Raw genomic sequence first — 13,772 nt, 5'->3', positions numbered from 1 at the left:
TATCATACAGTATTATCTGTCTAATGTGGTTTTACACAGATATCTGGGCCCATATACCTAAATTTCCCTTGAGCCCATTTTTGGTGATTAACTGACAGAAAAACAACTCACAACTGTTTCTTGATTGGTACCACAACATCCATTCCTTGGACTCAGATTTTGGTGCTGAAGGCAGGGAATGGGATCATGCTGAGCTGCCAACCTTGAAAACCTCTTTTCCTGGGGAACAAAATGTGTGATTAAAGTCACACATTTAGGACTTGAAGCTCTAGCATCTATCCACTGAGGCCATTGCCTCACTATACCTAAGGGTACAGCCAGCACTGATATAGAATATGGCCAAAATTCTTCTGAGATTTGGGAGAATGTAATATACCATCCATGGAGTTCTACATGATTTCCAGTATGCTGTTGCACAAGCCAGAGATCAGATACTGCATAGTTCCTTGCACAAGGCTGGAAAATGAATAGAAAAAATGAATTCTGTTCTAGAAGTGTGACTTTCTGATCATGCTGGACAACAGGGGGACAATCTACCTACATAATCTGTATTCCAGCCTCTGTCTGCTGCATTATGATTAAATCCAAACTTTAGAAAGTTACTCTTTAGGACTATAGCTCTCAGAATCCCACAGTCATCTTGACCAGAGGCTATTCTGAATAAGGCATTTTGGAAGCTGTGTGCACTCTGAACAAGTACCTTTCTCAAGATCTGGTTAAGTCTGTGAAGCATGGGCTTCTAAGTTTTAGCTTTCTGTAGCACAATACCCATGCCATAAACATAAAATATGTACAAGAGATTTTGCTTTTATGCTTCTTATTTGCAGCAGTGCAATATACGCAGCAACAGTAAATTTATACATGGAATTGTGTTTTATTGGATCACATGACAAAATTACAGATCATGAGAATAGAGAAGTAGTGCAGTGCATAAAATGAACCAATCAGGTGTGAGAGCCATTTGAGAACAGCCTTGGATGAGTTCATTTTTAGTGGGTCTGAAACTCTGCAAACTGACAGCCAGAATCATTTGGCTCATAGATCACTGATGGAGCTGCAGTAAGATGGATTAGATGCAAAACAGCATGCATAAGAGAGAAAAAATGATGAGAGGCAAAAATAATAGAGGCAGTGCCCTAGTTTCTAAGTGAATTAGGAAATAAAACTGTGGACATTTCCATTATATACATACAAAATGAGGTTTTCTGACAAACATGGGTTGTGTGATGGAAGAAAAAAAATTTCAATACTTGGGCTTGCATAGATCCAGATATGACAAGCAGCAGCTGAACACATTCTGTACACCTGTTTTCCAGTGCAGCCATGCAAAAGGAAGGCAAATACATGGTACAGTAGCCTTTTGAGATGCAGATTGTAAAATCTCAAAAACTGGACTGAAAGTAGACAAGGTGCCATAGTCCTCAAATAACCCATTTTACTGCAGTTCCGTTCCCAATTATTGCAAGGCATTAAAAGCAGGAATGGGATGGAGCTGGCCATTGGAAATACAGACTTTCACATGCCTGATCCCCAGATTCATGTTGGATTGGATTCACATCCCATCAGCTTCAAGCCAATCCATTTTAGTCACAGGATTTGCTGCAAATTCCCTCTTTTCTAAAAAGAGGGTGGAAAATGCTTTGGGAATAGCAGTAATGTGACCTATGGCTCTGGATACTGACCCCATCGTGTCCATGACACTTGGTAACCATAGGAACAATATAACCCAATTTCATCATTTTTTTCCAATGGACAAAAGCAGAAAGGATTGCCAGGAAACAATAGCATTTCACTCCTTTTAGGTTCACGTGCTGCCATGCTGCAAATTTTTCCTGCCTTGCCAGAAGGAACAAGTGACTTAGAAGAGGAATAAAGAAAGCTACAATATGGTGATAATACCACTGTAATAGCATTCCTGTTACTGCAGAGAGGAAGGTGATTTGGCATAAGTAGAGCCAGCCCATCTATTAGGCAAAGTAAAGCAGCTACCTTGGGCTATAGAGTGCCAGAAGCCGAAAATTGCTGTTGGTGAAAATATGACTTCCCTGGGTACCTCACACACTGTCCTTGGGTCTAAAGAAGGACTAGTCAAATCCTGTCATATACAGCTGGCAGGCTCTGTGATGGGCAGAGTAAGTCAGAGGGTGTGCACCTGTGGTGATTGGGTCAACAGCAAGGGTAGGCAGGTGGGCTGGTGAACATGCCTTTGATGAGGGGTCATCTCCCTACCTCAGATGAAAGGAGAGCTCGAGAAAAACCAGGATGTCATTTTTGATGGGCAGTGTAATACACACAAGTGTAATTCAGCTGTTATTTCAAATTTTCTGGCCAGATGTTAGAGTGGCAGCTCTGATATCAGACTAGCATCCTAGAATGTCAGATGATGGATGGCACCAAATCTAATCTGATCTGAGCCACTTACTTTCACTTTCTCAAAGCATGTCATCAGACGACTTAAAAGAAATGTGCTGAAACAGACAAAGCCTAATTTAAAACAAACCCACCGGTTTCACAATTTATGTCATGTTATAGATGTCATTTGTTTGCAGTCCCTTCTAGTGGGCATGATGAACGTGTACTGAGCTCAGCAAAAAAAAGAACATGTGAATTGTCTACCTAATTCTGTCTCACTGTACTTATTTATTAGGTAGAGGAGCTATATTGTCACCACTTTTGTGTCAAATCTGTCTGAACATTGCCAACATTTCCATTGGCTTCCTTTTACATACCAGCTACTACACTGTTTTATTGATGTAGACAGATGAAAAAAGCTTACCTATTTTTATTTCAGGAATGTAGGGTAAATCAGGGCAGTGGTGGATGGTAACTCCAGTTTCAGGGATGCTATGAATCCACCCCACGTTTTAGCTCCCACTTTATAGCTGGGAGCTGAAGCCTATCTCCCAAATAAGTTCAGGATCTTGGATAAATCATGTAAAATATAGGCAAAAACCCAGAGGGAATTTGTGACATTCCTGGGATTGGAATCACCAGCCACCACTAGATTAGGGTGAATGTACACTGTCACTCTGGAGGGAGGAACCACTGAAAGAAAGAATGTTGTGGCTAGGTGGTGGTGGAAAGAAGCAAAGCTTGCTGTCAGGAAAAGACAACCCACTCTTATTTCTCTTCTCAGAGAAGTCATGTAATAAGCTAGTTTTTAAAATAGATCATAGTCCAACTGATTATACCTGTAACTTGGAAAGAGGGGGCATGTTGGCTTACTTTATGTAGATATTGTTTTGATTGCTTATAATGTTTGTGTATTTTCATTGTGAAATACTCTGACTCATTTTAAAAGAAAAAAAATCCGTAAGACATGACCACCACACCTCCATTACCTCCATTTTTCAGATTATGTATTAGACACAAGGTTCTGTCTATTCTTTTGGCTGAACTAGAATGATCAGTTTTTCTATCATCTCTCTGCCCTGAGTCAAGGAAGGCTAGATACAAAAGAGGAGGAGAGGGTACTTCTAGCTTCAATAGTTGCTTGAAGGCAATATTTCATCAAGTGTAGCTGGTATGCTAACGTATACCAGCTGAAATTTCTGCTATATAACTATCAAAGATACCCTGTCCTCTCGTTCACCTGCTAGCCCCTCATGAGTCCCATCATTATGTCCTCTTACAAGTTTTCTGTTCCACTTAAGTCTTTTTTGTACATCTTTCCTGCAACAGGCTATAGCGATCATGCAACCTGCAGGTGCCACTTGGTTCCTATGTCCACAGCAGCCTCCTGTAATCCCAGTAGCCGTCTCAGCACAGGTGTCTAATAATCTTTCACTGGGATATATATAGTCCTGCATACATCATAGGTAGGACATTGTTAGAAAAGGCAAAGTTTGGGGTTAGGCAATAATTTTATTGGAACACTACTATTTTTAAAAAATAAGATGAGGTTTTGAGACCTCCACCAGTCTGCATCAGGTAAACATTATGTAAAACTTGGAGTTCCAGCATAGAGTCCAAATATTGAACCAGACGTTACGTCCATGGGTCATGGAGTAAAACTATTATGAAAGCAACCAAGGTGAGAAAGGTGCAAGTGGTTGGGCTCTCCATATTACCTTGCTTGGTTTTCCATGGATTGTCCAACTGCCTTGGGTGAGGTCACAGAAGAAAGAACTCACTATATAAAAAAAAACAAAAAGCAAAAAAATGAAGTGTGCTGCTTATATACCACCCTGTAGTGTTTAAAGCACTCTCTGGGCAGTTTACAATTTAATTATGCAAGCTACATATTGCCACCCCATCCCCACCAAACTACATACTCAATTCACTGACCTTGGAAGGATGGAAGGCTGAGTGAAGCTTGAGCCAGCTACCTGAGATTGAACCCGGCTTGTCAACAAGGTTTTGATTACAGTATTGCAGTTTAACTACTCGACCATGAGACTCTTTAAGTACAGAATATTTCTGATAGTCAATGGTAGGAGCTTTTCACATCTCTTGTACTTTGCAAATTAGTTTGGAACTGGAAATAAGGATGAATTTCATTTATAAGTATGCTAAATTATGAAGGTCTGCAGAATAATGGCTCTGGATCACTAATGGATTTCAGCCTCTAACACTATGCTACCTGTAATTGATAGTTCTCCCCACAGCCCAAACTCTGGTGAGATTTGTCATCAACCTTTGGATAAATGCTATCTTCCTTTTTGGCTTAAAACTGCAAACAAAAGAAGAGAGATGCATTATGTCTATAAAAACAGTGCATTAACAGAGGGGAGCAGGCTAAATTAAAGCTGACAAGCTATGATATGAAAGTGAAGTATTCTCAGGACAAAAAGAAAGACTTAATGAACACATCTGTCTTGCAGATATTCAAAGAGATCCTCTTTCTAATTTACTTTAATTAAGTTAATTAACCATAGTATTGTACTTGTGACTTAAGTGATACATAAAACTAACACTGAACAAGCAACTAAACAACAAGAGGGTTTATTTCTGAAAGGGAAAGGAGGATTAAATTTGAATTAAATCACAGGTCTAATGCCCATTTTTATTGAGCAAAGATTTTCACAAACATAAACAATAATTTATCCCAAACAATACAATCCCACAACACACAACCACAGAAGTAGCTGCCTAGAGATATGTAGAAGAAACTGTAGTAGATCATGGTAAGCAATTAGCTATTTTGTAAATAAAAAATGGGGGTATGCTTAAACTAATAGATATGGATTAATGGAGGCTTTGCAAGCTGTTGTTTATAATCCAACTTTTTATCAGGGTTTGCAGTTCTGGTCAGCTGATTCATGGGGCAGCAATATAAAGAAAGGGGAAGGGGGGAAGGAGCAAGTCCTCTTCTTCCCCAAATCGTGACAATTTTAGGTGATGTTCATTAGTGTTATTTTGAGTATATTTACCCTGTTTTATCCAGAATACAGCTGAATGACTCCAGCCCTATTCAGGCATTCAGTTTGAATGTATGAAGGGCTTAAAGGATGATGGTGACATGGAGAAGACAGTAAGCCCTACCCATATTTTCCCACCCTACCTTGTCTAGGTATCCTGAAAATCTTCAAGTGTTTTACATAGATGCCGAATGCACATTGAACTCAACACATGTACACCTCTTCTCAGGAACCAGAAATAATACAGAATGACTTACAGAATTCTAGGAAGTCAGCAACATGTTGAATGCAAATACTTGCTTCAGGCAGAGCTAAATTTGATCTAGTACCATATGGATATCGATTCAAATGCAGATGTTATCCATGCCTTACTTTCAAGTGCGATTTCCCTTGACAATTAGTTGTGTGTAACTACATATGACTAAAGCTGGTTTGGAGTAGAAATTGTGCTGTACATTGCTTACATCTCTAGGATGATGTTATAGCATAGCATAATTTCAGAATGAAGTCAATGAGAAGCTAAGTCGATTGATTGCCTAGTATTCTAGTGCCATGATGCTAGATATGTGATCTCCGTTTGTCTTAGAAGATTCAGTGGAGAGACCATTTCAAGTTTTAAAAAAATGAAATGAGGAGACTGGGGAAGCAATGGGCCATCAAAAATACACATAAAAGTGGAAGACAATGGTATTTGCATATGTACTTTCACTGGGCGTGTGCTCTTTTTTTGGATTCCTACTGCCAAAATTCTCCAACAACAGGCAGAAGTCTGAGATTTTTTGCTCGCAAACACAAACCTCAGCAATCTCAAATCATGCCATTCTTTAGGCATTGCCTCTGTAGAGCTTAATGGGCTGCAAGACTATGACTCCCAGCATCCTCTGGGCCCAGATGATGATACTATGTGTAGTCTCACTTACTATAGCTCCTAGGAAGCACTGTGGTATTTTTTTTTCTTTTAAAATTAAGAGCAGGAAGCAAAGATTGCAGAAGCCGGAACAGTATCTGAGGTAAGCCCTTTTCAGGGTTAGGAGGAGAATCTTGGAGTCTGAGATTCCTATTTACAGGCTGACAATCCTGTTCTGCCTCAGAACAAACACACATCTCTCTCTGTATCTGTGCCTCTGTCTCTATCTAAATCTGTATAAAGTTGCTCATTAGCAACATGAGCTAGAATTGACCTGGTAATCTAAAAAAAGAAAAGTTCTCTTACCCATTATGGGAACTCAGAATCATGCCTTCCCAAAGGATGTATATTTTGCGGGTATTTGCAGATAATGAGGGTGTTTGCCAGCTGGCCAATGGTTTATATCCTCGCCTTTTAATTAACGCAAATTGCCTTTAGTTTCAACTTCGTCTAATAACTCTGGAGCTTTTCTGAGCTTTAAATAAGTTGCTAATCAGTCCCTGTATAGCAGTGCAGGCCTGCAATGGTTTCTGTGAGGTTTGGACATCCAGCCTGGTATATAGTGTCTGTCTTTCTGAACATGAGAAGAAGGAAAAAGAAAGAAAAGAGGGTATTAATCATGATCTTTTGTACCTATCATCGAGATACGTTGATATACAAAAGTGATTCCTTTTCCTGTCTTTCTTGATACAATTTGTTTTAGCTTGTTGTTTGGCCACTGATCAGTTTTCTATAATTTTCTTCATTTATATTTCAGTGTTCCTTGTTATATAGTAAATGAATGACTGACACCAAGTGAAGTGACAAATGGTTGCTTCAAGCATGGTAGAGATTTGTTTAAGTTAATCAATCTCTTCAGTACAGCTTCCCACTAGTCTGGCCTGACAGAAAATGCTGAAGTAACAGAAGTCTGCTATTGAACACTCTGAGCTCCATTGTACTTTGTTTGTGAAATAGTAAACAATGTTTGAACTAGAGATATGCACCAGCTATGGATATAAGGGATGCTACGGAGATAATTGTGCATTCCTGCATGAGCTACAACACCCTTTTCAAGAAGCTCCCAGTGGTCTCCAGGTCAGTTTGTGCACCCGTACAAATAACTAACATTTGCTCTGGAATGCACACATGCACCCACACCAAAAATGTGGCACCAGTTGCTGTAGCAAAAGAAGGAAGTGTCAGAATAGATTGGCAGCTGAAGCCCCAATGAAAGCCAAAAGCTCCAGTGAACACTCCAATCTCTAATCCTCAGAGAAAATCTCAGACCCATCTCACCAAATTCTATATATTCCCATCCACCTGGCTATTCAGCCATTTTGCATCCAGACATGGCAAAGGGGAAGCCTGAACACACAAACAAACAAACATCTGCAAAAATAAAACACTCTGCAAACACAGAGTGACTACCTGCTCAGAAAAACAATATACAGGTAACCCCCTCCAATGGATCTAATTCTATAATGTACATGCAGCATTTAAAACAGCCGCCACCGTCATTTTGTACATATTCCATATGGTTGATTCATTTATGGGAAGAAAGAGAGAAGGCCTTGTTCACATTCTTGGATTGATAATACCACAAAATGCTTCCTCTTATGTGGGAAAAATTAATAACTTAACCGTCCTTCACCCTTGTGTGGAATGCATAACACAAATGAGGATTGATGTCCCTCCATTGGGTAAAGGGAGAGGGACACAGGAACATTGGCTGACCTGATGGGAAGACGCATGAAATTGAGCCCCCACCCCATTTGAAATAGGAAATGAACACATATTGCCAAGCTCTGGGGGGATGAGGGCTAGAAAAATGACTGTCAACAAAAAGAAAATGATAGTAGATGGAGAAATGATGATATAATGAAATTGAAATGAGAAAAACAGGGAGACAGCTACACATTAGCCTGGGAAATTATGTCCCAAATCAGTGAGAAACAGACTAGAAATACTACGTGCATAAGATACAGTCTGAGGTCTACATGAGTCAGCTGTAGAAGTAGAGAAAGAGAGCTCAACATACGTTTTTCTGATGTGTCTCAGATTTCACTAACTCATGAATCCAGTGACCTATAAAAATTAATAGTTATTAGGTGAGATTGAAAATACGAAGAGTTAATGAAGAAATAACAGAATGGCTGGAGATGGATAATTGGTGAATCGCTGCAGGAGACAACATATATTCCCAGAGAATGTGTAAAGATTTAGACTTGACAATTTTGTCAATAACTTCTTTTTCCTACTGTATTCTTCAGCAATTTTCACAGACTATCAGAAGTGTGTAAACATCTATGATTCATCTGAGTGTCCTGCAGTGATGCGATCTTTCAAAAATATTGTTGCAAACGGGGCATAAATCCTATGCACAGCTGCTAAACATAACTTTAGTGGGGAAGTGAGTTATCGTTGAAAAGGCACTATTTATTTAAAACTAAATAAAACTTTAGCAGTTTGAGTGGTTATGAGAAGCTTTATGAGAGAAACATGAATGATTCTTAAGGAAATATGCCCCAATCTGAATAGCAATGCAATATCAGATGCACACATCAGCATGGGCACCCCAATAATTTGCATTCAATTACTGACTGCATGGGTATCCTGATTTAGTGGAGGCAACTAATCTGGCAACATATTTTACCACCTATGCAAATTGGGTGCTACGAATGAAAAGATGGGAAAAGACTTGGACCCTTCATATTCATTTCCATTGAGAATCTAATATCTTTAGACTTTGCGGCAACAAATATCAAAGTTTGTAGGGAGTTTCATTCTCAAGGCAGAGAAGTAATCTCAAATGGCTTACCGCACCTGCCGTTCTTACTCCGTGAATCTCTACTTGATAGTGAGTACTTGATAATGAGTGCCTGCTTGAAACAGAAGTTGCAAAGCTTTTCAATCAAAGTTATAGAAAGTGGGAGCTTCAGCTGGCTTTCTGTGGGTTTGGAGGTTCTCACCGATTAATCAACAGCTGAGCAGTGTAGAGGAAGTGGGAACAAAGGGACTGCCATCCAACAAAGCATTTGTTCCCTGCCTCAGGTGAACCTTCTCTTCCAAACTTCAAGGCCTTGGCGACGGCCCGTCCTTAGAGTAGCAGGAGTGTACACAAGCTCTTTAAACAGAGAACTTAGACAATGTTGCCAGCTTCGGTCCCCAGATGTTGTTGATGTCAACTTCCCAAAGCAGCAGTTATATTTTGGTTGATTACACTTGTCCTATCACCGAAGGTATGCACAACAAACCGCAAAGTCTAGCTTACAAGTTGTTTGTTTTCAAATCTATTTCCGTCTCTTAGTTCGGTGTCAAGCACAGCAAGAATACTAATAAGTACAGGCTGTCTTGAACAGGATAATTGTTTGAAGAAAACTTTAAAAGATTAGACCAGAGGACGCAGCACAAACAAACAATGTTGTCTCACCAAACCGGAACCGGAACAGCTGAGAATCTAATATGAACCATGGCACCACAGATGCTGCAGTGGCCCAATCCCACCCAATCCCAACCTCCATAATTGGTCAGGCCACTTACCAGGCTCCACGTGGCACTTGGCTCTGTCAGTGTTGTTGTCATGCTAATGGCTCTTCCCCACCTCCCTGTGCAACTGACAATTTCTCCTGGGAAATGAAGACAAAGTGCCCATGTCTAGATGGAAACATCATTCAATGTGGGAGAGCTCTGGTACATGTGGTACATGTCTCTATATACAATCTGGGTTGCAACATTTGGTTGATGGTCTGCATAGTTTTTTATGCCTCTAAAAATTATGAGCAGGACAGATGTCAAATTGCTCCAACTTTAGAAATCTGTGTTTGGACTTCTTCTTGCTGAATTAGGATGTCTACCTCTTTCTTTTCTTTTTGGTAGGCTTTTTATTTTCAGTACCTATAGTGTGGACGGATACAACATGGCCCTCTCTGTACTAGAGGTACCTCCTCAATTAAAGTTAGTGTAGAGGTCATTTCATTTTGTTTTTGGTAAGCACTTACAAAAGTTTACAGACGTCTTCATATTTAGAAAAGAGGAAAAAAACTTGAGCTTTTAAAAAATATGTTCAGGATAAAGCAAAGTAATGGGTATTTCCATCCTCATTTCAGACATGTTCAGCTTGGAACACTTATTTTGTAAAGAATAACAATTACTGATAGGATGGAAATCAAAATTTAAGAATACTTTTGCATGCTTAAGAGTGTTTCTTTGGATTGGAAGCATGCATTTGAATGCTTTAAAAATATGTTACTTCATTAAAGAAGTTCCTTTTAATTTACAGTCCCAGCAATATAGGATTCATACTTGTGTGTGGTGTTGGTGTGAGGCAGAACAATTGAAACAAACACACAAAGTGCAAGTTAATTACAGTGCCCCTTCCATTGCCTTATTGCTTCATCATTTACAACACACATGGTTGTTGTTAAATCTGTGGACCCACTTTTTCGGAGGGGAAGAAAAGAAGTTAAGAGAAATTTGCTGAAAACAAAAGGCAAAACGGTATGCATTTCAGAACTTAGAACCGGTTTCCCCATTCAGAAATAAAACAGCAACAATGTGAATTTAAAAGACAAAAGATGGATATTTAAATCAAATCATTTGCCAGTCTCTCATGTGAATTGACGGGTTTGCTATGGAACACTTTTGTTAGGGCACGGAAGGGAAAATAAACATGTTCTGTTTGGCTGAGCAAGCTGTCAATCATTTGCTCAGATAGGACCACTAGCTACCTTTATCTTACTTTAAGTTAAGCTAGCTCCCTCACTTGACCCCATGTGTCCTTTACCATATTTTGCAGCTGTACACATTTCACAACTTTTTAAAATTTAGAAATGTGAAAAAAGAAAGAAAAACAAGAACAGTAGACTAATGTCCTAGATATCATTCAGGCTGCATTTTGTGTGGGAATGTTCACAACAGCGTGTCCCAACACTGTGATTAATGGGATGTGAAGCCAGTCCCTAGCACTGCAGGGCAGAGTATAGATCTGGGTATATACAGAATAAGGAGTGGGGTTTCTGAGGAAAACAATGACTGAGGTGAGGAAAGAAGCTATTCCCAGAGGCGGAAAGAACCTCAGATTAAGGCATCAGTTGACTTGCATTTTGTTCATATTCTGAAATGTGTTCCTTTCCAGACTTTGCATTTAAATTATTGATAGCAAAGAGTGCAAAGCAGTGATCTGCACATAGTTTGAGTTAAAAGACAAAAAGCTGAGTGTGCAAAATTTCTCTTGCATTCACATCATTTTGTAAGCATTAAAAAAGTTTTTTAAAACTACATGACGTTGCTTCCAGAGCACATTGTATATCATTAAAGTCACCTTACCTTGTAAAAACATACCAGTAGAGCACCTTGCTGGAACTTTTTGAGATAGAGCAATAAATGCTTCCAGTTCACTTACTGTTCATTTTTCCTCCCTGGGTATTTGCAAGGCAGCTTCAGGTTGAAGTTATGTGCTACATCACTCAATCACCAGAAGAGAAGAGATGAAACTTGAAAGGTTTTGGCAGAAAAGCACAGTTGGCTACCCAATATGTCCATATGAAAGGTACTGAAGGTTAAGGCAGGTATTTCTTTAAAAACCCAAACCAATCCATTGCCAATTTTATCCAAGTATTTGAGTTTAGCTGATGCAGCCTTATTGCCTCAGGGGATAGTAAAATCTTAATACTGCAGGGTTAACTAGGTTGAGCATGGTCTAACACTGCAGTCTAAACTAGATTGGCCCATTCGTTCTCCAAGGAAAATGGCAGCAGGACTGTGGCACGAGGCTTTAAATGACTATAAATAACAACAATTTATAAGAAATTGATTCCTTATTTCCCTTTAAAATAGAGTCTGGCTTCAGTTTTTCAGCTGAGTTAGCACCTCTGCCTGAAACAGCATTGCTTTCAAGTACATTTTAAAAAGGAAATTAATGCTTTTAGTTCTGTGCTTTCCCCCCTCCTTTCTGAGGAGTCAGCATAACCACTGCTGAACTGATGACACCTTCTGTACCTGGAGGAGCTGAAATCCAGCACTTAATGAAGGCTTCCCTAATCTCTTGGCAATTGAAGGGGGAGGAAGGAGTTCTTCTATGTTCCTGATGTGAGAAAGTAGAGAGGAAGTGCTTATTATCTGCTCCTGAGATTTGTGCAAGAGTTAAGCATGTGTCCATAGGGCAGCTTGTTTTTCAAGGGTTTTCCTCACTACTGTGGATTTTAATTTTAGGTTGAAATGTCAAAGGTACAATTTTTGTTAAATACAGAAAACCTAGTAAGGTGTCGAAAAGTAAACGGAGTGACATTCCACCTGACTGACTAGAGGCATTTTGTTTTTGGTGTGTTTTAGATTGGCATGCAGCTCAATGCAAATACATTGCATAAGGTAAAGGTTCCCCTTGACCATTTTTGTCCAGTCGTGTTCGACTCTAGGGGGCAGTGCTCATCCCCGTTTCCAGGCCATAGAGCCAGCGTTTGTCCGAAGACAGTCTTCCATGGTCACATGGCCAGTGCAACTTAGACACGGAATGCTGTTACCTTCCCACCGAGGTGGTCCCAATTTATCTACTTGCATTTGCATGCTTTCGAACCGCTAGGTTGGCGGGAAAATACATTGCATAGTGGGGCAGAAATAAGAAATCTTCAGATACTTTAGTCTATAATTTCCAGAACCCCCCAGCCAGCCTAGCCAACGCCCATGCTACTAATCAAAAGATCCCCTACCCACACTGACTAGGGTATTTTGTGACCTGTTGTCCAGAAAATTAACTTTTCCAAGGTCTGATGGACTTTACACCACTCCAAAGAGGGACATGGTGGTGTTGCGGGTTAAACTGCAGAAGCCTCTGTGCTGCAAAGTCAGAAGACCAAGCAGTCGTAAGATCGAATCCATGTGACAGAGTGAGCTTCTGTCACTTGTCCCAGCTCCTGCCGACCTAGCAGTTTGAAAGCATGTAAATGTGAGTAGATAAATAGGTCCCACCATGGTATGAAGTTAACGGCGTTCCGTGTCTAGTTGCACTGGCCACGTGACCATGGAAACTGTCTACAGACAAACGCTGGCTCTACAGCTTGGAAACGGGGATGAGCACCATGCCCTAGAGTTGGACACAACTGGACTAAATGTCAAGGGGAACCTTTAACTTTACCTTACCCCACTGAAACAAAATAGTATTGAGTGTTCTGGTGCCAGGTTGCCAAGAGTTTATATCTGATAACTTTTTCTAGCTGACATGACAATGGTATGAAGAACCATGTTGATCCAAAAGAATGTTCCTTCTAGATGAACATCCTGTTTCCAGTAGTTGTCATGCTAGCTAGATGCCCCTCCTAAGCCCAAAAGCAGAACAGGAAGCTAATTATTCTCACACAGCTGCTGGGAATTCAGTAGTATGTAGTGGACATGAGTAACAACCATTCCTAAAGGGATTTAATCTTGTAGCCTCTTGCTCTGAGACAGAAGCTGTGGGCATGTCCAGATAGGGGAAGTTGGAGTGGTTTGGTTTGCACTTAAATGGTTCTTATCTTAAATGCAATATATTT

The 13,772-nt window shown here is 40.0% G+C and overlaps 1 long non-coding RNA gene across 1 annotated transcript; it reads right to left on the bottom strand.

Moving 5' to 3' along the window:
- Nucleotides 1–2,559: 2,559 nt before the first annotated feature.
- On the bottom strand, nt 2,560–12,527 carry LOC140706967 (uncharacterized). Its single transcript, XR_012086944.2, has 3 exons — nt 9,068–12,527; nt 8,288–8,334; nt 2,560–6,841 (listed from the first exon to the last, which is right to left on the bottom strand). It is a non-coding gene; the product is annotated as an uncharacterized LOC140706967 (long non-coding RNA).
- Nucleotides 12,528–13,772: the final 1,245 nt, after the last annotated feature.

The sequence above is a fragment of the Pogona vitticeps genome, chromosome 4, assembly GCF_051106095.1.
Source record: "Pogona vitticeps strain Pit_001003342236 chromosome 4, PviZW2.1, whole genome shotgun sequence".
NCBI lineage: Eukaryota > Metazoa > Chordata > Lepidosauria > Squamata > Agamidae > Pogona > Pogona vitticeps.
Note: the sequence above shows the minus strand (reverse complement) of the source record. Positions and strands in the feature narration are given on the sequence as shown.